The sequence below is a fragment of the Dermacentor silvarum genome, chromosome 1 (assembly GCF_013339745.2).
Source record: "Dermacentor silvarum isolate Dsil-2018 chromosome 1, BIME_Dsil_1.4, whole genome shotgun sequence".
In the NCBI taxonomy this organism is placed as follows: domain Eukaryota; kingdom Metazoa; phylum Arthropoda; class Arachnida; order Ixodida; family Ixodidae; genus Dermacentor; species Dermacentor silvarum.
In genome coordinates, this window is record NC_051154.1 from 436140817 (window position 1) to 436166207 (window position 25391).

Sequence of the window (25391 nt, forward strand, 5' to 3'; positions counted from 1 at the left end):
ACTGAGGGCTCTCTTTCTCAGGCGCCGCAAGTGGCCAGCGCAAGGTCGTCATAACTGCAAGTCTAATTCATGCAAAGCGACTAATTGTTAACCATCAAGTCGTCTCCCCAATAAACTTGCCGCCTGCTATGCGGGTACATGCAGTCGTTGCAAGTACTGTAGTAGATTCATTATTGGCAGTATCTGGGCCCTTGTTCACGAAAAATATTTCAGGCGAAAAATGTTCGCAATAGCAAATTTTAACCAATCCTCATGCTGGACATATTATTAGAGAAGGCGGGTGGCCAATGGCAAAGAGCACTTGCGAATGAAAAGCTTTGTGAATTCTACCACACACATTCACAATTCAATGAAGAGCCACTACATGAAAAATTTTTGGCAAGGATAAACGCCAGCAAATCATGGTACCGGAGATGTTATTAGCGAAAGCGACCCCGATCAATAGCACACAGAAGTTACCAACGAAAACTTTTTTGAATCTCCCCTCCCGTCTCTCTGGTTCATACATGTTTGTTCCCCAAACTACGGAGAAAGTGTGTAAGTTATTGTCGTGAACCATTACGAAATTTTTTCTGTCTATTGTGCTCTCGATTCGAGCCAAGTGTCTAGAGTATGAGGATGCAACTGACGCTACAACAGAGCAAGCAGTAGGCGCGACTGGCCGTTCGAGGCACTTCGCGTGTATTTGCGGGCTTCTTTCACGCTAGGAAACAATCTTTTATGTAGCACGTACTGAAGCAACAAAAAGCTGTATCGGGAGTTTTTCAAGTTGCTCTGCAATTTTTCTCATTGACACTTTCAGCTAATTATATTATCTGAGAAGTTTATCAACTATTTAAAACTAATTATGTAATTAGATGGAATGCAAAAAAATAATCTCAGTATCTCCAAGCAATACAAACAATATTCACTTGGTTCTTTCCAGTTGCGTGGCATTTGAATATCTTTAAATGTTGGTGCATGATAGTTGGGACACCCTATATAAGCACGTAAACAGGATTTAGGTCAACAGGCACCACATTTGTACAAGAAATGTAAAAAACTAGAATGCATACACAACCTATTGCATGAGAGATACAAACTAATAACACATACACTTTTTTGAGATATCTAGAAATGTCAGTGATAAAGCACAGAACAAGTAGAGGCACGCGTCTGAATAACAATCTGAATTCCACAAAAAAAAAACTTCTTTAAGCCGCGATCTGACATGAAAACAAATTTAAAGGCGCCTACAAAGGTTTTCACCAAGAAACTTGGTACAATTAGACAGTGGTAAAGCATGACCGGTAAGCGAAATTGGTAATCTAGAGCGTAATACAATAAGTGTAGGTTTTAGAGCGATTTATGCGACACAGTTTGCTTTACACCAGGAATGCGCATTAACGATTGATATTAAAGGGACACTATACCAAAATGTTGAAAAAGTTAAGTAGAAAGTATTCAATAATTATTCATATCGAGCTCTATAATTGTTTAATTGTTTTATGTATGCCAATATATCACTTTATTCCGCAGAAAATTGTTGCTGAATGTTCCGCTGCTGCTCCTCACTTTGAACCGCTCGTGCCAAGACCTGGATGAGTTGTCGTAATCTCCACGTGACCTCCCTCTATGCCGATCTCTGAATAAGCCAGTGCTGACGTCACACAAGAGGCGTTATAGTCCACAGCACGCGGCCCTACTCTGATCTTCCATTTTTGTCAATTTCTCGCTTAAAACAAACGATCAATTCGTTATTACAAATGCCTAATCTCTCAATTTAGATTGAATAATATTTGTCTTTAGTCTCCCTTTAATTTTTTACTAGAATTGAGATTGATTGGCAGAGAAAATAGTAGTATCATCTACATACAAAACACAACTTAATAGACTGAGTACTTTGAGTTGATCAATAATGAGTAAGAGTAGAGTTGTTACAAACTAGCACAAAGCAGTACCCCTTTATGAGTAGAGGTAGTCTGTAGAAATCCTCATTTTTTCGTAATGATAGATCTTGCGATACGCGAGATAAAATGCCTTATTAAGGTCCGTTTTATGCAGCGAAGATAAGAAATATTACTGTAAATCCTACTACTCATGCACAAACTACGGTCAACAGGCTCTTTTGAGTTCGAGCATAATTTCCTTAAAGAGCAAAGTCAGTCTCTATGAAGAACAAAAGCACTCTCATGGGTAGGTATTTTTTGTGTTCGCTTGGGTTGCCACGCAGCATAACCTTAGGATCAAATTAAAGGTAAGCGCGAAGGCCAGTTTCGTGCAGATGCAGCATTGACTTACAGAATGTGATTTACATTAGCTATCTCTAATAGTCCTCAGGTTGGTCACTTCTCAACTTCACACCTCTATGTACCCTTTCGCAAACTGTCTTTGGCCCGGTGCACTAGTTTACATATACTTTAAAAACAGAATTAATGAAAAAATTTTAATTCAGCAAAAAGAATGAAACCGACGCTGAGTTGTAACATTGTTTAGTCTATCAGCGAAAACAACTCGGCGGCAGATACAAAACTATTGATGGATTTTAAAACTTTTGTGTTTTCGTGCTGTTTATGCGCACTTTCTTTTCTTTATTTAAATATAAGATAAATACACGCGAGAAAAATTTGTTGATCTCTACAGATATATGCAGATGTTAAAGAAATGTGGGCCTTTCCAACACTAGGGGTATCAGAAAAGGGATTTTAGTGTGAGGGAAAACAACTTTCTTTCCCGAAGAAATTACTACGCTAACGTTGACAGGCTTAGGTGTAAGCGGAAGTAACTTCAGTAATAACTATTAACTGCGCTTAAGCGTATGCCTACAAAGCAAGCTCCCCGTGATAATTTTCCTGGAGTTTAATAGTTTGTCTTCTTGAAATGCACTTACGACTGGCACTCCAGCTTTCGAGCCGGAGTGCCAGTCGTAAACAAACAGTACAATAAAACAAACAGTACAAAACCCAACAGGGGCTATAATGGACACGCTGGCGATTTTATCTCGAGGACCCTCGTGTGTCACGCTAGGTGTCAGGGACAATTACGGGTCGGCAGCCCATTTGCGGCTACGTAAAAGCGTGTTCCTTTCAATCTCCACATCTCTGTAATTAGCTGTACGCCGAGGAAGAAGTAAAGAGCTGTTTTAATGGATAGGTATACGTTAATTCTGCTTTGGTTTCAGAACTTTCCTGTACAAGTTTCCTGCAGCACTCATTTCACGCTTCTGTTACCCACCCCTTCACAATAATGGCAACAATAAAACACCTCGAAGGAGAAATAATTAGGGCGCACCTGAACACCAGCGACCAAAAACCGGCGAAGAGTTTTATGAGAACTTCGAGAACTGGGCCCCATGCTTCACTATCTAGTGTTTCTATCCTGAATCTCTTCTGCTAGTCTACAAAATCAGAACATTGCAAATAACCTGCACAGTAGTTGTGGTAATGAACTGAAGTAGTATTTCGTATGGATATTTGCACTTGAAAGAGCGCTTTCCTGGGGAAACATGCCATTCATTTTCTTTACTATTCTCCGAACTCTCCAACAAGGTAGTAGTTCTTTAACACAAGAAGTGTGCTTGGAAAGTATGTTTGCTTCCTTTTTTATTTTAATTCTGTTCGTGTTTCTTCTGCAGGATATCCCGAAGTACGTTATGAAAACCTGCAAAGTATTTTTGCGCTTGTTAACTTGAACCTTTCTCGTCTTCGGCATTGAGATTGCTTTTCGTGTAGGAAACTGTTTCTCTGTTTTTGATAATTAAGCAATTTCTCAAAAATGCTGGCAACGAACGAGAAACAATAAGACTCATTGCCGCTGTAGGCAATTAGCTGTGTCGTAATAAAAATGGTGCTTGAATTTCTGGCGAGCTTTTACTTATCTTCTTATGAATTATCACAGACACAAAACGAAATCAATACATGACGTGTTACACTATGAGCTTCACAACAGGAACTCACGTCAATATACACACCAGGTTATTCTTGTGGGAAACTAAGCAGACTTTGGGGTGATACCTTAGAGGTAAAGTCACATATATTTTAGCAATAGCTTCAAAATAGACTTCATCTTTAGAATACCCACACTGTTTTCTTGCTGGATAACTAATCAGACATTATATCTGCTGTAGCATTAGCTCCACAGCAGGCTTTCAATTTAGAATACACACAACATTTCCTTTGTGGGAAGCTAAGCAAACTTTACATGTAGCCCTTTATTGGTAATGTCATGGACGTTTTTCATCGTTATCTTGACAACAGTCATTCACTTAGAGAATACACACAATGTTTGCTTGGTGGAGAAGCTATACGGATTTCTATTGCAGTACCTTATGAGGTGTCATGCGATAACTTCGCTGAATTTTGTTGGTTACTTGTAGACAACTGCGGCTTATAAAGTGATGCAGCTTATCATGGTTTCTATAGGTAATTATTATATGGGCTTTCAAATGAAGCTTTAGTCAGGAGACCACGGTGTTACAATCGTTGGAACGGACCTCGGGCCACTGCATGATCGAAATCATCCCGCCATAAACCTAGCCGTGGAAATGCCTGCGCTCATATTTGTGGTGTGATTTGTACCCAAAATGAACAGCAGGCTTCAGAAGTTCAAGTGCAAAAGGCTTCCAAACTTCAACCTTCGCCAGCCAAAAGTGCCGAGTTAAAGCCGATAATATTCTTTTCTACTGCAGATTAGGCCTTATAATCTTTTATGTAACCGGCTGAGTTCGTGATCGGCGCACATGGGCGCGAGCATAAGCAGTTCCGGTGTTTAAAAGGGATTACTGAGTTCCGATTTGGCCAAGGCGGTTTCAAGCAAAGTGCTTCATTCTAAGGTGTCCGTTCAATACTTAGGAAGCGGCGAGCACCGACAGCACTTTTCTCGGCGTTGAACTGGTAGCGATTATTCTAGTTTTTAGTTGTGGAGTGTGGTAGTTCGCCTACCCTCTCAATGCGTGAAACGCAAACACCAGCGTAGACAGTGCATATTACTGTTCACTAGCCAATGACTCCAGCCACTAACGCGTTCCGGTGGGCCATGGTGGTAAGGTACTGGGTTCGAGATGCGAAGCTCAGATGTTCGAATCGTGGTTCTGGTAAATATCCGAAGGTAAGTGCTGTTTTACATGTATTTTATTTCACAAAGAGTTTGTAAGAACTTTGACGAATCTTTATCTAAAACTCATTATATGTAAAAAATGTTCAAGAAAAATGTTCAAGAACCTTACAAACAACAGATGCGAGAGATATCGGCCTGGAGTTAGTCGTTAAATCCTTATCACCTGGAGCAGCATTCACTAAGCGAACTTCCGAACAAATTTTGGCTTAAGGAAAAATCTGACAAAGAAAGCGTATTCACAAAGCTAAACCTATTCTTAAGGTCATCAAGCTTCAAGGTCATCATTGCAGCGCCAGCCATGGATGGCTGGCGCTGCAAAGACGAGCGCTGCCGTCGAAAAAAGGTGTGTATGCAGTGGTAGCACAGGTCCGAACTCCAGTACTTGCACCAATATTAAGCGTAAGTCGATTCACAAAACCTAAACAGCCGTCGCAGATGACAACTTAAGAAGAAATTTCAACGATAGGGGTGTAGCAGTCTTACGAACATAATTACCTCTATCTGCGCCACTCAAGCTGATGCGGGTAACCGTTGGAACGCGCTGTTGTGGCCGATTGTCCAGAGGCCACAAATGATAGCCGAGGATGGCGCGTGCTTACATCATTGTCGCGCACTCTGGTTTGTCATCTCAAAGTGCATTGAGCAGTTTTGAGTGCACAATTGTATTCGGCGTGCGCTGCTGTGGAAGGAAGTAACATTATTGCTCTGCTGCGAACATCTGCTTGAAGTCTGATAGGCTTCTTTATGTGCACAATAGCCTAACTTTACATACTCAACTGGACACTCTATTGAGTTTTATCAAATAGAACTGTAGTGTCAGTCCCTTACAAACATTACGCTTGTCATCAAGGTGTTGTGAGCATTTTTGTTGTTTTTTCCTTGTGTTTCTAGCTTGAGCTTTCTCTCGCTTATAGGGCTGCGGATGACTATTTTTCCCGACGCTTTTGAGACTATAATTTTCCATGCGAGATGAAAAAAAAAACGCGTAAACGTTTCTCATTATCAAGACTGGTTGCTGTTGTACGATTCACTGTCGTCTTCTGTGCTGTTAGCCTCAGCCTTCTATTATATTGTTCACAGTTTCAATAAAGCACTAAGTCGAAGCGACGTAGTGCCCGTGCCCAGTGGTTTGCTCATCCTGTGGCCTATGGTGCGAGCGAACGTACGCGTACGACGGACGGCAATCCTTTCTATGATATAAAGCCGGGTGTCAATACGATGACACATAACAAAAAAGAAATCGCGAATAAAATAACGTACCACAATTGATACGAAAAGCATGTGGACTGCTCGAACAAAAGTGATGCTCTGAAATAAAATACACCTCACGAACACAGCCTTTAATTGTCGCATGAGCCCGCCAGCAAACACACCCACGCTCGCACGCACATTTATACATTTGCAGGGGGTCCCAACTATCATGTACCAATCCTTAAAAATAAATAAAGAGATAATCAAAAATAATCTGAGACACTCAGATTATTTTTGCATTCCGCCTAATTAAATAATTAGTCCTAATTATTTATCAACTCCTCAACTATTAAAATTTAATGAATAATGTCAATGAGGAAATTGTAGAGCAACATGAATAACTCCCGATACAGCTTTCTGTTGCTCAAGACATGCTAGATAAAAGTGTTGTTTCAAGCGTGAAAGAAGCCCGCGAATGCACGCAAAGTGCCTCGAGCAGCCGGTAGCGCGGCAATTTTGCGCGTATTCGCGGGCCTTCCTAGACAGACAGACCTGTCAGCCTATTCTAGATAGACAGACCAGTCAGCTCCATCATTACTGTGCATTGCCTTCGAACACAAACGCTTTTCTTTTATGCATCGCTTGATGTCTCGATTGAGCAACTGTTTATCGCCAGTCCCGAAAAAACACCTTTTTGGACTATATTTCTCTTACAGCCCTAACAGCGTATTTAAAGAAAGCATCCAGCTCTGACCGTGCCTTCAAAACAACGCGAGTCGCTAGACGAACTTCTAATTCCTCCTGTGTTCCTCCTCTATTGATGCTTGCTGCCTGTCATGTCAATGATGTTTGACTGCCTGCCTGTCGGTGTTGGCCAAAGACACTTAGCCAGAATCGTCGTACTTAATACCCAGAATGAGATATTTTTTTCTTATATGTTGCACTGGTCAATCTCGAGCGGCAGCCGAAATCCTGGAGCCAGTGCTCTGATTTCACCAATCTGGGTCGCTATAACATAAAAGGGTTCCAAACTGTTTTGATTACAATTTCTGCAATCAGCCTCCACGATTGGTCAAAACATTTTCGGGCCACTAGCAACTTCACCTGTCTGTCACTCGACGTCACGAAAACCGTGATAGCTCCCCATCTGATATAACGTGTACACACTGATTACGCATGATTAAACCGCACAAAAATAATCATTCCTGATTCGACGCCTTTTCACCATTAGCCCTTTGCTATTAATCCAATGTTTTCTGGCTACATCCACTTCGCCTGTCTGTCACGCGACCTCACCAAAGCGCGAAAACTCGCCACGTCAAAGTGACGTGTACGCGAATAAAATTAAAGGGAAACTGAGACATCCACCCAAATGTAGCAATTTGCTACAATGGAAACCCAACCGGGTTCCTCGAAAGAAAGCCTCGCAGTTGAAGAAAAATTCGTCCTGGTCCGGGACTCTCTTTAATTACTTATCTCCACCTAGCGGATTTCCGCTGAACTATTACGTCATACACTTGCGTTTGCTTCGAGTTGTCGACAAATTCGACTTCGCCCTGCCATCTACTAGCCGCCTGGTTAGCTCAGATGGTAGAGCGGCTGCCCCAGAAAGGCGGTGGTCCCGGGTTCGAGTCCCGGACCAGGACGAATTTTTCTTCAACTGCGAGGCTTTCTTTTGAGGAACCCGGTTGGGTTTCCATTGTAGCAAATTGCTACATTTGGGTGGATGTCTCAGTTTCCCTTTAATTACTTATCTCCAGCTCGCGGATTTCCGCTGAACTATTACGTCACACGCGAATAAAATGCCTTATTATGTCGAACAAAACTGAAAATTTTTCTGAATAGCCACAGACTGCCCCGTTCCGGAACGAATAGAAGTTGGCCCTCGCTACTCACACCTGTCGGTGAGCATGTATTTATTTTCGCATGATAAACCTTTTTGCGTGGCAGTAAAACGTTATCGAGCCCTTTCGGCATGCATACGACATCCCTCTGCCAACTCTTCCTTGCTGAGGATCCGTTTTAGCGGCATGCTTATGCTTCCGTCGCTCGCCGCCGCGATTTTCGACCAGCCATTACAGGCTAAGTAAGGCGTAGCGGACCAATCGGAGAAGCCGGCACCACCCTCTTCATGCGGTTATCTATTTTCACTGTGCTGGCTCGGCCCCATCGAAACCCTCTGCACTAGAGCGTGCTCCTCGCCTCTTGTCAGCCAATTAGATAGGAAAAACCGCTGAGTGTAGACAATGTTATTGGTTTTGAAAGCGAACAAAGCTGACCTCCTATAAACGAGGAGAGCGTTTGATTGGGTTGTTCAGACAACGGTGCGGGTCGCCGTCTAATGTTTGCGCTGGTGATTACGTAAATTTGACATCAGGAGTTTGGAATCAAAACAGATTGGAATCATTTTACGTTATAGCGACCCTGAATCTGCCAGGGAAGGGCAAAACGTCCTCCGCGGTGGATCATGCCGGAATTGTTTGCGCACACATCACGAAAACCGACTTCCTCGCTCTACGTTTCCATGGCAACCAAGGCCAGCGTCCCATGACGGGCAGCGGTGACGTATGCTTCTCGTACTATTTCCGCCCGAACCACCGCATCGGAGGCAGAACAAGTGAGAGTGATACGGCGCGGAGCGAGTTGATCCGAAACGGCCAGTGGAAAGTGCGAACTCCCTCCAGATCGACCAGTGAAAAAATTCATCCACGATTACGATACTCCCTATTACGAAATTTGAGCGCAGCTCTATACGTGTCTTCATTTCGCAATATATTGGCTGGCGTGGACAATCTGTCTCGTCTGGCACGTTGTAAACGGAGCGAAGTGTGGCGCGACTGCCTCAATAATCTGGAGAACGCGAGAACCAGCACGTGGTGGTGCGTGGGCGTGATGCACAGCACGCGCGCTACAGGTGCCATCTCGCAACCATCGTCGCCGTACTACTACGCCATTTTTCTTATGCATTCGCCACACCCTCCTCCGTTTTCCTCGTCGCGCCTTTTATCCCCCGCGGAGTTCCGCGTTTGCTCTGCTTCGCAGCGCTCCTTCACTCGGTTACGCGAACACTCGACGCAGGAACTGGCGCCTCATCATCATCATCAGCCTATAGTTATGTCCACTGCAGGATGAAGGCCTCTCCCTGTGATTTCCAATTACCCCTGTCATGCGATAGCTGATTCCAACTTCCGCCTGCAAATTTCCTAACTTCGTCACCCCATCTGGTTTTCTGCCAACCTCGACTGCGCTTCCCTTCTCTTGGTATCCATTCGGTAACTCTATTGGTCCACCGGCTATCCATCCTACGCATTACATGGCCTGCCCAGCTCCATTTCTTTCTCTTTATGTAAATCATAATATCCGCTATCCCCGTTTGCGCTCTGATCCACACCGCTCTCTTCCTGTCTCCTAACGTTAGGCCTTCTTCTCGAGCTCCTTTGTTAACCTCCAAGTTTCTGCCTCATATGTGAACACCAGTAGAATGCAATGATTGCACACTTTTATTTTCAGTGACAGTGGTAATATCCCAGTCATGATTTGGCAATTCCTGCTGTATGCACTCCAACTCAATTTCATTCTTCTGTAAATTTTCTTCTGATGATCAGGGTATCCTGTGAGTAATTGGCCTAGGTAAACGTAATCATTTATAGACTTTAGAGCGGCGCTGTAAAACAGCATAAAATGATTCGCCATCGTCGGCCGCGATTATTGTCCTAGTGTGGCAAAACATCTTTCAGCGACACGCGGTCTCCTGCCTGGTCGGCCGATCGTTGGTATCGACGTCTTGTCGGCATTGGTGTCGTGTCGGCCTGGTGTGACCGGGCCTTGAGTGCTGTTAAAAGGCAGTGTGCCGTGAATAATAATAATAAAATTTACTAAGGGTTCCTTATGCTACAACTAAGACGACTTCAAGACGAAAGCCCGAGCGCCGCTAACTCAATGACACTACGACCTATTTTTTGGTTTGTTATCGTCACTGCGAACCCATAATTTGCAAAGTCAATTTAGCAAGTCATCCTTATTTCACAAAACTCGGACCGTCGCTCAGCACTTTTTTTCTGAGTCATCATTACTCTGAAACCACAATTTCCAGTCATTTTAGCAAGTCATCATGTTTTTTGCAGGTCACCCTTCCTATGATTCACCAAGCTCGAACCGTAACTCAGCAATTTTATTTTTGCTGATCACTCTCACTTGGAGCCTCAAATCTCACATGTACTTTTTGCAAGTCACTTCCCCACTTCATAGCCCCTTGATTCAATCTTGATTCACCCTATCACTGCTTGGTACACCTTCATTCACTCTATCATCTCGGTTTTAGTTCCATCACACTTGGTTTGCTCTATTACTCCAAATTTCCAATTTTCATCACTCTTTATTCACCCTATCACCGCTTCATTCACCTTCACTCACTCGTAATTCACTCTCATTTACTCTTCATTATCATAACTCACCATCTTATCATTACCTTTCGTTTGACTCCTATAACCCAACTGAACCACTTTAATTCACCATCAATCCAATCTTAATTCACCGCATTCACCTCTCTGTATACCCATTTTATCATTATCATTATCATCATAAGCATACTTACACCCAGTAGCATAATGAATTCTCGGTTCTTGGCCACTTTTCAGGGTCTTGACCCATTTTCCCGCTTGGTCATGGTAATTATCATAATTAATTTAAAAACTATCAAGATTTTTATCGATATTTGTATTCCTCGCAGAATTACCTATCGACTGATATATAATATTACGGGTTGTGTAACTACGTTAAGGAGTTATCAATTTTTGTACATAATTTTCTGATTTTTAGAACCACTTTCTCAAGGTCACCTCAAAACGAGATCTCAATCGCCTTAAAAAATAAACCTGAAAGCACAGTATTGCAGGGATTTAATGTCGTTATTTAGATATGCATTTTTGGATCCCCAATATCGGACGCATATGCGACTTTTGGGCGGGCGAGGGTGATATGTGCTAGCTTGTGCAAGTCTGAAGGAGTGTTTCATGTTTAGTTTGAGCAAGCTTAGTGAACAGCTTGCTAAAAATAGAATGTGTTCAATGTAACTTTCTCGCGTTAAACTAAGTAAAAAGAAAGCGAGATACTTGTACAGGAGAGGATACGCTAATATCTTGTTGTTAAGCGAGTAATTAGCTAGAATTGGGCTAGGAAGATTAGTGAAAGAGGCAACTTCACTTTTAGACAGCATTAGTCATATTGAGCACCACAAACGAATCAGTGAAGGTTACATTCAAGCATAGCTCAATGAGTCTTAAATTTTACGGTATACTACGCAGTCGTCAGCGAATAATTGGATTGTTGAATAAAACCAGTCGGGTATATTATTAATATAGATTAGAAAACCCAAATCTCCAAGCCCGCTGCCAGGGTTTTCCCAGCGGTGAAGTGGTCTGGAGAGGAGCTGTAGCTGGCGTAGGTATGCTGCTTTCGAAAGGAAAGGAATTCTTCATTCCATAGGACAATATTCGGGTAATTATTCAGTCAAGTGAGTTTGTGACGAATCATCTGACGATAGACATTATCCAAAGCCTTCGAGTAGTTAAGGAAGCCTGCTTCTACTTGAATTGCATCAACCTTGTCTTCTTTAGCGTCGATACTTGGTTGACCGTTTCTTTTTCTGACCAATGACCCAAGGTTATATTTTGACTATCTTGGCGCTAATGACGCCCGTACCGTTTATTTGACCCCCTCTGCGACTAATCTTCGCTTCTTGTGGGCACTGCAGAAGCCACCTTTCAGACACCATTGCCTCGCGTGAACCCTGCTTAGTCCAAGCGAACTGATTGAAATTCCCAAAAATTTGCCATACGATGGCTTTGCCTCAGCACATCTAAATCTATGGCGGTGCACCCTCTACAGGGATAAAGTTCAGTGTGGTTCATTTCCGACTATATTGGGGCTAATTATGCTCGCGCCCCGCGCGTCACTCACGCGCTGCATCTCGTGATCTCCCGAATAGCGAGGCCGTCGCACTGCACTTCGATCCGTTTGCAACGTGCCGCGCGAGACAGAATGTCCGCACTGCAGCCAATAAATCGCGAAATGAAAACACGCTTTGAGCTGCGTTCAGATTTCGCATTAGGGAGGATCGTAATCGTCTATGATTTTTTTCATGCCAACTTGTGTTACAGGGTATGTGCCAAACATTAATGAACCTCTTTGGCGCCAACTTGGTTTACTCGCAATGGACCACTGGTTATGGGCTGCTCTTCAATGTAAAAAAATATATTTAGAAATTCTTCGGTGCTTGGCGAAATCAAACCCGCGTTATATCTATTCTGACAATCTTGTATGAATATATAATAACACACGCGCCACGCGCGCACTTTGGGGCGGCGCCGCTAGATTGCAGGACGTGTACAAAGAGAGCGCGAGAGAGGAGCAGGGCTGTATACACGTTGTCATACGTGACGTGTTTTGGTGGTTGCCATTCGATGGGTCACTACATTGCTCCAGTGCTAATCGCTTTATGTCTACACTCATCATGAGATGGCTAATCGCATTAATGATTTATGAAGTCAGTCGCAATGCGATGAAATTCACAGTTGTGAGAAGCGTGAACAGACAAAGACGACAGAAGGAAACAGGATGAACGCTTACTAACAACTGTATTCTTCAGTCCTTTTTGGTCGCTTCGCGCTTTTTCAATGAATCCGCATCAACTCGCTCACTTCGCCATTCTGTTGAAATTCATCCGCAAAGGTGTCTGACATGTACACAAGGCGATGAAAAGCACGTATACTGAAGATACTCTTACAATCTTTTTATTGAGAATGCATTGCAATACCATTGGTCAATCGTTGAACATTGGATTGGAAAACTCATTACGGGTCTGTTGAGATATCATTGGGTTAGGTGTTGAGTGCTCTTGAATATTGGCCACTGAACCTTTATTGAACGACAATTGGGCAAGTACTGTTGAATGATTGTTAAGTTACCATTTGTCACAGACCCCGGTGAACGAGGCGCAGACGCCGGACCAAATTCCAAAGCCGACTTATCAGCTTCCGAAAATAATCCCACGAAAGCAAGGACAATTAAGAATGGGCCCTCTGGTGCGCCAGCGAACGCCGGTTGCTGTCCAAAGACCGAGTCAGAGCCCAGAGTTGTCAAAACACAACAAAATATATTCTTCACACGAGGCAGTTACACACACACTTGCACACTTAGGCTAGACACAATACAAATCAGATGGAAAATAATACAAAACACAGGAAAATAATTAACGACAAGCACTAAGAGTCCAACACGTAAAGTACAAAATAAAAAGGAACACTAAGTGTCCAATCGTATTCACCGTGCTGGTTGGTATTGGAGTCAGACGATCTCGGCGTAGCTCGGGCAAATCTCGAAGAAAGAACTTCTTCCGGAAATGCAGACGCTCGATGAACTCGCCGACTAGCTTGCCGGGGAATCCCCTTCTTCCGCAGACGCTCGGTCTTCACGTTACATCACTTCACCGGTGCGGACTGAACTCTATGAACTCCTGAATTCCTGAATTCCACTAAACGATTCTCGCACGGCGGTTATACAGCTTCCACAGGCGTTCTCGAACATTCTTACCGGTGTCGTGATCTCGTAGCATGGCGAAAGCTTGGGAACCTCCGAGGCTTTTCTCGTTCCTTCGGCCGCCGCTGTCGGAGCATTCTCGAGGGGGGGTGATGACTCATCCTGTTGGTGTATGCTCACGCGGTAGTAATGTTTGTCGACTCGCCGGGTGAGAAGGTGTCTCGGCGCGCGCGTGTGCTCTCTCTCTCTCTCTCTCTCCGGTTAACGTCGCTTCGTCGAGTCTCTTCCAGACGTTTCGGCGCCGTTGCTGGCGTTGTTGCTTGAGGCGTATGCGCTCTCGCCCTCTGTTGAAGTTGCCGTGAGGCCGGCGTGTTCTCTCGCTGGCTTGCGTGACACGCGGCGCCCGCTTGGATTAAGCGCTCTTTTGTGACACCATTGAAAGAACATTTGGCTTAGAGAGTTCGTTCTGTAATATTTGTTGTATAGTTGTTTAGTCGAGCTATGTGTCAACCTTGCATCGGTGATTGTCATTTTTTGGCTGTTAGCTGTAATTTTAAAGAAATTTCTGCTACAAGACTCGAAGCGAAAGAAGCGCAGGTTTTCGAGACGTTTACAAGTGAACGCGTGGTTATTGACAGAGGGTGTAGTTTTTTGCGTGCCGGTACGCCCCTGTACCGGTTTGACGCTTGACGACACAGACGCGCTCAGCCTGTTTCACCGTTATTTGTGCTGTCATATGCTACAGAAATTAACTGACGCCCCTACACAGCATGCAGCATTGAATATATGAGGTGGCAAGAAACTAACACCAGAGAAAACTGCGTAGGCACGGCCTAGGTCGATATGACACAACCATTAAACAAAAAACAACATAAACTAGTGCACGCTATGTCAAAGCAACCCGTGCACAAACCACAAGGAAGCTTCCGCCATAGGGGTCCTATGCAGTTCTTTCACATACCAAAATTAACTATGAGTTCGCAGTAAACTTTTAATGAGTTGTTTAAGTTAAAAAGCTCTTAAATCTCGTTATAACGAAGTCGAACGGGGGCCAAATTTGTTTCGTTATAATCATTAGTTGGTTATAGCCCCTGACTAATTATTATACGGCTAATTATTGTATGCGAGGGTGCACTCACTACAGGTAAGTCATCGCGGAGGCATTAGCTCCCGTCGCAGCCGAGTGACTGTGTCTGCAGTAAAGTGCTAATCGAAAAACGGCAAGAAACGCGGGTCAAACATAAAACCACAACTGATTTTATTGCGCTCGACGCTAGCCGCGTAGCCTTTCGTGTAGATGGCGCGAAAAAGTCGGTGATGCTTCGCTGCTGCATCTTCCTCACCTCTATCACCTAATCTATCTATCATCTATCACGTAATAAACAGAAGTCGTATGTCAGGAATTTCTCTACGCTAACATGTACAAGTACCTCTAAAGTCTATATCTCTCTGTCTGTACAGCGGAGAAAAGTCTCTAGATGAGCACAAATGGACAGAGAAGTTCGAAACGAGGTTTCCCCAGATTGGAAGATTCGGCACGTTGGTATTTCATAAGAACAACTAAAGAAATACGAACTGAACACGGACGTTTACAGGCACATATACAAACACAAAGTGCATTTGGGTGCGTGCGTGTGTGCGCGTATGGGCTTTTATACATCCGTGTCCACTTCGCTCTACTTGAGTCGTCCGAAATGAGGTTTGTGTGCGCGTCTGTCCACCCATCCTTTCTATTACGCCGTCATCGACATCCTTGCTGTCGTCGTCCTTCACCTCTACGTGATCTGCTTCACACTTGCTATATGGTGAAGAAAAACAAAAACATTGCCCACGACAATCACTGAAAATCCTATTATTTTCCTGGCGGCAATGCTTAGTTCAAATCAGTACGAGCATGCGCAATCACTGAGTTTCCTTTCATTTCCTTCTTTATTTTCGCATGCTAGTATTACAGCATGCGCGGCGCAAATTGTATTTACGTGGCAGTTGTTTTCAAAAAAGGACGCCGAGAGTTCGGAGATTAGGCTCTTGGAAATTTGTTCGGCTCGTCACGCAGAATCTGAGAGCGGTAATGTCTGTTGGCGAATTTCTTTAAATCAAAGCAGGCAACGACGCAATAGACTAAAGCGACATTGTGAGCATAGCAAAGAAGTTGCGTTTGCAAAAAGATGACAGTGTCCTTTTCCGGAGACTGCTGCTGTCGCAGCAAGGCTAACTCTCTCTTTGCGAGCGTTTTTGCGTTTATTCTCTATCAAGGTGCGACTATCAGAGCCGACAATCGAACATGCGACCTCGTGCTGTGCATCAGAACGCGCTCGCCACTCACGGCACACCGATGGTGGGGTGCTAAACAGGCAGAAAATGGAAGTTCAGCAGTTTTGGTGCAGCCCTCAAATGACCCTGGCACTTCAACGTTTGCACGCGCTGTAAAATCAAAGTGTAGTATCCTTAGACGTGTCCCCTCATCTGGCCCACGTGCCCGCCCAAGTTAAACTTGGTGTAGAATTTAGTTCTCAGAAGACAGCAGTGAAACACACATGCTATGTTTTCGAGTGCGTTTAGTTGTACTAATAGCTTCCATCTGAACCGTTACTTGATAGTCATTACAACCTAGTTAACTTATATGTATACTAGGATACATTAGGCTTTATCAGTTGGCTGCTAGCAACCTGCAATTGTTTTCAGCCACTTAGAGTGTTCGCCTTGATTTTTAACGCTATTCACGTTAGCTGGCAGTCTTGCGCATACCGGTGAAAAGTTTGGATAGCCGCCGCTAATATTTCTTCTTGGAAACTACCTTAAGTCTCGTTTTGCTTAACATTGATCGAAATAGTTGTGCGAAATTTCAATGCGCGGCCAAATCACAAAATATAAAAAATAAAGAGAGCCTACTACTCCAAGCGGCAAACATATCTTAAAGTTGCATTTAAATAAAAATGAATACGTACTTCGGTTCTAGAAATATGTACTTCGTTTTCATATTTGTGATATAAAATTTTACAGAGAGTGAAAATCAACTGACAATAAAAATTAAGCTGCAAAAGTACTATAGTGCGGCATCCGAAGTCATGCGAAGACGGATATGTTTAGTTAAATTGGTCACTGGTGCCAGCACCAGTATAGCACGACCAATGTGGCCACAAAAATGTTCTCCAATGTCTGATTGCCCCATTCAACATTGCATATTGTTATTGTTGACGCCTTAAATTATAACCAGTCCTGTTCCGGTCTCTAGCCCATGTGTTCGCGACATAATATAGATATATACGGGGCAGTTAGGCATAGAGCATCAATATAAACCGAACTCACTCAGACTTATTCCCAAAACTGTTATTTTTTCTAAGTGCTCGCTCGTACTCACACTTACCAGAAGTTTACTCAGCCCGGCTCACCCCCCTACAAAGCCAAAAATCCACCTCACCCGGGGTGACTCGTAATCAGGTTCACCGGAATCAAGCTGAGGCAGACCCGCTTGGATTAACGCACTGAGATTGTCTCGAGCTCACTGAACACAGTGAACACATGCATTATGAACACATGCATACTGACAGAATCCGATAGTATGAGTGGGGATACTCCGGATAGATTTTGACCACCTGGGGTTTTTACCATACACCCAGTGCACCGTACACAGGCGTATTTTTTTTTAATTTTCTCCCCATCAAAATGCAGCTGCCGCTGCAGGAATTTGATCCTTGCACGAGTGGAGTCCAATCGACACAGTAAGCTTGAGTGAGGACCTGTTAACAAAAGGCTTATATTGTTTTAATTAAAGCTTGAGGACGTAGGCTGTCATGTGGTTAATTGTGTAGCCAAGTTGTTCTGAAGTTTTCTTGAGCAAGAAAACTGATTTGAATCCCGTGCGCTCTCTACACCGATGTGTGCAATTTCTTCAGCACGCTTCACTCATTCGGTTTCACTTACGCACCATTTGTGCGCCATTTGCGATCCCCACTTGTGCTCATTGTTCAAAAAGGTAGGTTAGGAGACAAAAAATAGAACGCAAGCACTGGCTGCCTACCCCAGCGCCAACCATCGCCTCCCTCGTACGCTTCTACCCCCCCCCCCCCCCCCCATAGACACATGCACACTGGAAAATGTGCCTACACATCACCAAATAATGTATGTCACACCTACAGAAGCATTCTTGTTTGTTGCCGGTGACGCCTGCAGTTTTCTCATCTGCGAACCTGCTTGTTCCATTTCAACGGTTTCGAACCGTAAAAAGTACCTGTTTGGTACTCTTTCAGCGTACTCCAACTTCGTCCCGGTTCACTTTCAGCTCGCACAGCAGGTTTTGCGCAGTGCACTTTGTTTTCGGCTCCCCATCTTGCTGGCATAGGCTTGGAATGCACGCGGAAATCGCTCAGACTCACTCACGAAATATATATATTTTTTGCTTGGGTCACTGGGACTCAGAGTTACCAAATTTCGACTCAGCTGGGTTAACTAAAAATGGTACTTGCGGGCCATTCTGAGAGAGTCAGCTCATAAGAGAGTTTGCCGACCTATGCTTGGGGAATTCAGAAAGTAGATATTTGTTCCAACCAACCGTAGTGGCTCAGTGGCTGTGGCATTTTATATGCTTGCTGAGACCGGTCGCGGTTTCGATTACTGACCACCATGGCCGTATACAGCTGGGACAGAATTCAAAAAAGATTAATGCAGAGACCATCGAAGATGATTGTCTAAGAAAACGAATAGCTTTCTTCTCCTTCTAATGATCCGCGAAAGTGTGTGGATAACCGACGTTGCACTGAATAGCCAGAAACGCTCTATACGCCTCATATGCGTGAAGGTCGTGACACTATCCCCTTTTACTTCCTGCATCAGCTGCAGACGATGCTCTTGAATGCAGCAAGCCAGCGGCGTTGTTGGTCGGCACGGCCACTTCACCGCTCTCGCAGCCCTTCTTCGGGGAGGACGCGTTTTCGGGGCACTTTGCGACGTGGAATAAGACAAACTTTGAAGCCTTAAGCAAAAAAGGGACTGGCGATGCGAACGGCTAACATTCTAAAACATCGAGTTACGGCGCGACCGGATGCCGAACTCACTCCCACCGCCACCATTTTACCACTCCGGGGGTATTCCATTGTAAAGAAAGCAGCGGGTGCGAGCGGCAAATGCACTCCCGTTTCCCTGCCGCTGCCATTTCTCGCCCAGCGCGTTTATCCGACAGCGGCCCCCTCACACTCATGCAATGTACCTGGCCAGCCAGTGCGGCCGACCTCCGAAGCCAGTTTTCTCCCAACTCACTGATAACAAAATTCCCTAAATTTCCCCAGGCTTCCTTCATCAATATTTCCTGTAAAGATAAATTTTTATTGTGTAACGGAAATAGAGCGCAGATTCTTTAGTTTAAATTAATTTCAAAGCTCTTTTTACCCATTTCAAATAATGAAGTCAGTCCTCTCAAGCTGAAATGATAACCCAGTGACGCACAAACGTAAGGCCGTCGCACCGGTAAATGTGGCCTAGAGAAAAAGAAAACGAGCCGAAGTGTTGCGTGATCATCATGAGGCCAAAATAGGTTCGCAGAAACTACTGAAATTCGATAAAGAGCAACTGCAGGGGAAAGAGAGCGCACATTAGCCAAGGCTAGAGAAGCTGCACGTGCACGACGTTCTGCACAAGTCGTACCAACGCCATACGGCTACTCACTACAACAGGCCAGGCCAGAAAGCGCTGCTCGTTCTGCGTCGGCCTGATAACTATACCTTGAAAAACACTTCTTAAAAGATTATTTCTCCTATGTGCTCAGTGTCTGTAACCACCTTTGGTTCAAGTGGCATGTGTCACTCGAGCGAGAACAACCCAGCCTGCAGCTTGTAACCATATTCACAGAAGACGTCAGACGGTTTGTACTTTGCTCTGCATGCAGAAGAACGGCTAAGGACTGACACGTGAAAGCATTATATGCCCCGTTACGCGAAAATCCGGCGTTGTAGTTGGCGGCGTGACCGAATGGCCGATAGCAATGAGTAAAAGCACGCGAAAAAATACTCGGATTGACGTCAAATTTCTCAGTGAGGTTCCCGAGAACAAAGTAAATAATGCCTTTGAAAAGAAAACGAGGTAAATTTTGGTCTGGGTGGAAATCGAACCCTGGCCTCCAGGGTACGAGACGAGCACGCTTCTCCGACGCCTCGGCGGCTCTACGGTTCTGGCTGATTAAAGGTGTGCCTAGTGTGTGCCTCATTGCGCACGTCACGTCGCACCCATCTGGTTGGCTAAACGTGCGGCCTAGTGAGGGCGTCGTTAGGCACACGCCGACGGAGCCGATGGGTAGGAGGTGGCGCCACGTCATGAGTGTAAAAAGTTATGTGTAAAATAAAAAGTAATAATGTGCCAATAGAACGCCGCTGAGCGATCCTTTGAGTTATGAACTCCTCGTGGGGAAAGCGAGTGCCTTAAGATGGCTGGCGCGTTTTTCTTTGGCCTTACCGAGGCGCATTTAGAACGCAGGAGAGAGCTTGCGCGGACAAGGAACACGCGAAAAAAAAAAGAAAAGAAAGTTTCATCAAAGGGACTTTAACACGTTTGCATTCCAACACATAACCAATCTTAAATGTTCGTAAATGTTTTCATTCCTAAGCCGAAACTAGCCCAAGCAAGTGACCTCTGAGGCTCTGTACAAGGTTAGTTTGCCTATGGGCGGTTCCCGCTAAATGTTGCCTTGTCAGCTGCCAGCGCAACGACCGTCTTGAGCTCGGTGCTGTACGTATATATGTGTCCACTTACACCCCTAGGTTTGCCGGTGCTCCTTTCTTTGTTTGAGGTTGCAGAATAGATTTGTTTCGTTTACAGATAAATGTTTCATTCAAAGAGGTCAGAATTCAGCAGCTAGCCAGGGGTGTAGCCAGGAAGGGCTTGAATGACATCCGCGGTTCGCACGTGGAGGGTTAGGAGGTCTCAAGAGACGCGCAGTGTGTTCAGCTACAAAATAAACGACAAACGGACACACTGTCACACTCCGCTGGAATGGATCTGGAAGTTGAACGAAGTGTGCGGACTGTGCGAATCGGGGTGGGAGTGATATCGCGTAACTTAGAAAATTAACGTAGGCGGGTCCTGCAGGAACGTTTTTCATTCGTCCTTGTCTGAGCGCACAATTTTCCCTTTTCCCTAAGCAAGGACTAGAATCACGAGATTTATGGAAATTTCCTTAGGGTTACCAGCACTGTACCTGGCGCCTACCCAAAAGACTGCCTCAGTAGCCAAAAAAAGCTATTTGCTCTTTTGTGCACGTTAAAGAACCAGAATGGATCAAACTTTATCCGGAGCCCTTTACTCGGCGTTGCTCATAGTCAATTGTGCAGCTTGAGAACGTTAAACCCCAGAATGATGGTGTGTCCTTATAGCCGCTTTCGTGTCGGTAAACCAGAACGTTATAGCACAGCAGTTTGTCATTGCGATAGAATTCGTTGGCGGTATTTATAGTATTTATTTTTATTTTTCATTTATCTTTGCTTTTCGGCATGAGTCATACTGAAGCCGAACATCCACAACCTTCAGGAGTGGCCGCTAGACCACTAAGATGATGTACGGAATCAATACAAACGGGAGAAACAACCCATAACATATACCCTCCCTGGAAGGTTGTCCTTGCTATTTTTTTTTTTTTACATTGAGACACGCCTCATATACTGGACTGGGCTCATGACGCAATAATTTTATTTTGCCTCATAAAATGCAATAAAAGCGGCTAACCGAATGCTCTTGATCAAGCTTTATCAAGCATGTTTCTTATTTCTTGTTTGTGTACGTTTAGCCTTGCGCTGTAAGCATAATACTTACACTCTCTTTTTCAATAAAGAGCTTCCTCTCTTAAGCATATCTAAGAAGATCCAAAACAATCCCAATCTTGTACCTTGCCAAGCAAATGAGATTTATTCTCAGTCTAAATTAAGACGTCAGCTCAACGAATAATATTTGTGCGCTATTTGTGCCCATCGTCTGCTGCGTCCAAACCGTCTATCTACCAAAAAGGCAGGGGCGGTGTTCTCGGTCGTTCACTTTCCGGGAAGCAGTCAGTTTCGCAAGATTTCGCGTGACTAGCTTGTACGTCGGCGCCTGCGGGAAACAGCCAGGGGCGTAGCCAGGAGGGGTTGAGGCGCACGTCGGTCAGCGCCCCCCCCCCCCCCTTATCGAAATTTCTGCGTACGAGGGATAGCAGAAAAAGGCCTGCGACAATACTTAAAAAGTAAACAATTGGAAAGAAATGATTGCTGAACAGCAAAATGCGAAAACCTCTCCCAAGAGACGCAAATGCCACGCACACGAATCATCAAACCAAGAAATGGGCGCGCAGGAATGTGAGAATAAGTCGTACACTTGCTCCGCAAACGTGATTTCGCAAGGCCGCTGATTTGGACATCGTGCGTGCCTTGTCGAATCCCATATTGCTGTAACCAAACGTTGCATGTCACGACTCAGTGCGGCGTCACGCAATGTCAATATGACCTTGATGAAAATACCCTACCTACGGCGTTACTCACGCGATATTTTTTCAGACAATGAAGAAGCTTTAATGGGGACTCGAGAGGCCACTATGTATTCGTGACCTTGCAAATTCACTGTGGGGGCTACTGCATCCGACCGCCCACTTTTTATTATTTTTTATTTTTCTTCTTCTTTTTTTCTTTTTGAGCAGCGAAAATATCGCATTATTGCAGCAGCCAAGGGCCACAAGAGAATTTTTTTCGAGACAGTGTACGGCATCACGTCAGTGTTCAGACATATTGAGAAAATCGCTGCAATGCCGTTTCCAACGCCGTTTCTCGGCCCGAATTTGAAAGAAAGAAAATTGTAACTGCATTTCAGCCAATAAGAGAGCCAGTATGGTGGATATGGTTGCCGTAGAGCCGGCGTGCGTGTCGAGCGTTTCCGAGAATAGCAACCCGGTTAATCTGACAGCCGCAGCGGTGGATATTAAAGGCACTAAAGGCAACCCCCGGAAGGCGAGCATTATTTTCGGTTTCAAAAAAATGTGCGCGCCTCTAGCGGTTGCCGGGCGTGCTAAGATCTAGTGCGATAAAAGTAAAATAGATGTTCCAATTTTTTAGGAATCACAAGTTTTTAGAAATAAAAGTTCAGTAGACGGGAAAGAACACTTTTTTTCTGTTTACAATTTTTTGCTGCTGTTATCGTGAATTTTAAATTGCGCACAGTGGCGGGAAGTGGCTGACAGCGTGCGCCCGTCGCACTTGCCTCCGCTGATCAGCGCCCCATTGCTCGCCGATGCCGCAGATCGGCTCGTGCCTGGTGACCTGCTTCGGTTGTCGTGCTAAGTGTAAATATGGGCAAAGTAAGACAGAGAAGGGCTTGATAGGTGTCAAGGAACGGAAGGCGCAAAAAACAAGGCAACCACGCATTAGGCGAAAGTTGCTAAACAGAACCATCGTATATCCTCCCAAGACGCCTTGTAGAATACGTTGCACATTGCCTTGAACTTTTTTTTGAAGTTCAATGAGAAGTGATTACGCAAAATATTCACTCTGGGTATGAAGTAGGGTGCATGTGTAGCCATAAATAATAGTTTACTTATATTCATGTCATTCCTTTTCGAGAAATTTGACACTAAATTGATCAAGACCTCTGTGTCATCCTTGACTGCCAAAAGCAATCTTAAGGTGCGTTTCGAAATCACTTAGATTGCGTGAAAATACCAGACTTAGCAGCAACTTGGCAATGCACTAGACCTAGCTCCATCTTCATCTCTGCGTTTAGAAAATGAAATGCAGTTTTTACCATAGCGAGCATGAGGAGATGATGGAGATAGTTACTTTTTTCACGCAAATGGATGCGCAGCTTTTGGCATCTAACCGTGGTATCTGAATTTTGAAAATTGTTTTTTTTTTATGTTCGTAACATAAGAGTGGACAATAAAAAAAACACCCTGAACAGTGGTGATGTCCCATAATTCTGCTCGCGTCTCAGGAGGATATGCGGCAATATGTAGTATTCAAACGCCCGGAGTTCTAGTTCTGTCAAGTTTTTTTCAAATCTCCCCATGACGACAGGTGAGCACAAGACTTTTACGAATTTTCTCAGCAGGCACTCATTTTGCAAGAATATAACAGTGTACTGCGGGGTTCGGCAGAAATGACGGGCCCAAACAGTGTTAAAGGGGCACCAGCTTTCTGCGCCAACCAGAGTGACATTATTGCAGTGTCGCTCGGTTCATTCCTGATGACGGTCACTAGTCCTTGTGCTGCCAACGAAATACACGTAATCATGCGCTTGGGGTTCGTGTTAGTAGGGCTTCACCGTGTCCTTGTTTTGTCCACGTATGCTGCCAGGAATAAAAAGATAAGAAACAACGACTGATCTCTTTAATTGAGCTTTAGGAGCAGTGACGATGAAATCGTGCGCTAATATAATTATTAGCTCAGTTTTAATGTGCCCGTACAATGACATTCACGAACAGTAAGTAACCCCTTTATAATTTACCAAATTTTATGCCGCGAATGCTTGTGCGAACTCTCAGAAGGAAAAACAGCTGAAGCAACTTTTATCGGTAGTTAGTGGTTGTCAAATATAGCTTCTACTTTCAGGAACTAGACAACAGCTAGAAAATGTAGAAACTGGGGACATACTGATAGCTATGTTCGCTTTAGATGTACGAATTAGAGTTTTGAATAAAAATTCACGTATTTTGACATTTTCACCTTCTTTAGAGTCCTCTCACAGTAGAATATGTGTAACTAAAAATGAAAACCTTCAACTCTGAATTATGGGCACCTCTGGCTGACTGAGCGATCAGTCATCTCTAATTTATCACTTACAAATTCACGATGTTACATGCATTTATTAGGGCGCTACGGAGTGTGTGTTTTTTCTGTTGACACGAGCGCACTTCCAGTGTTTTATGACAATGGAAATAAAGTAAGCATAGGAAATTATTAACACAAAAGGAAGAAAATGTGCAACCCACAGCGTACCGTTCTTGTGTAACCGTCGCCAGTTCTCCCTCGTGGGTACCAGACATATGTTAAAGCCGGCAATGCCGGCAAACAGCATATGCTGTTTGCTGCAATTCGAGCAATTCTGACAGCTCTGTACCTCACGCGAACAAGCTTCCAGAGGTAAAGGCAATGTTGTCTATGGAGTCATTAATGAATCGACTATCCACATCAGTGCTACCGGATGGCAATTATGAATAGTCGTTACGAAAATGTCGTATTATTTCAGTGGAACGCTAATAGCCTTCGATCCAAATCTGCTGATTTTCGCAAGTTAGTTGCACAATACAGCTTCCCTGTATTGTGCATGCAAGAGGCTGGTGTACGTGATGATTTTCGTATTTCTAATTACATAATATATAAATCGTCTCGTCCATCGGGAAATAGTAGAACAATGCTCTGCGTTCGAAAAAATTTGCCCTCTCGCCTTATTCAATCAAGCAGTTCGGATTTTCTTGAATATGTTGCCTGCAAAGTATATCTCGCAAAAAAATGTATAACAATCGTAAGCATATACCTGCAAGCATCGAGACGTATTACGACTGATGATTTGATTAATATGTTTAGCATCACAAGATCAAATATTTTCATATGTGGTGGCTTTAA

General features: G+C 44.1%; 1 non-coding gene across 1 annotated transcript; it reads left to right on the forward strand.

Moving 5' to 3' along the window:
• Nucleotides 1–7857: 7857 nt before the first annotated feature.
• Trnas-aga (transfer RNA serine (anticodon AGA)) lies at nt 7858–7932 on the forward strand. Its single transcript has one exon. It is a non-coding gene; the product is annotated as a tRNA-Ser (tRNA).
• Nucleotides 7933–25391: the final 17459 nt, after the last annotated feature.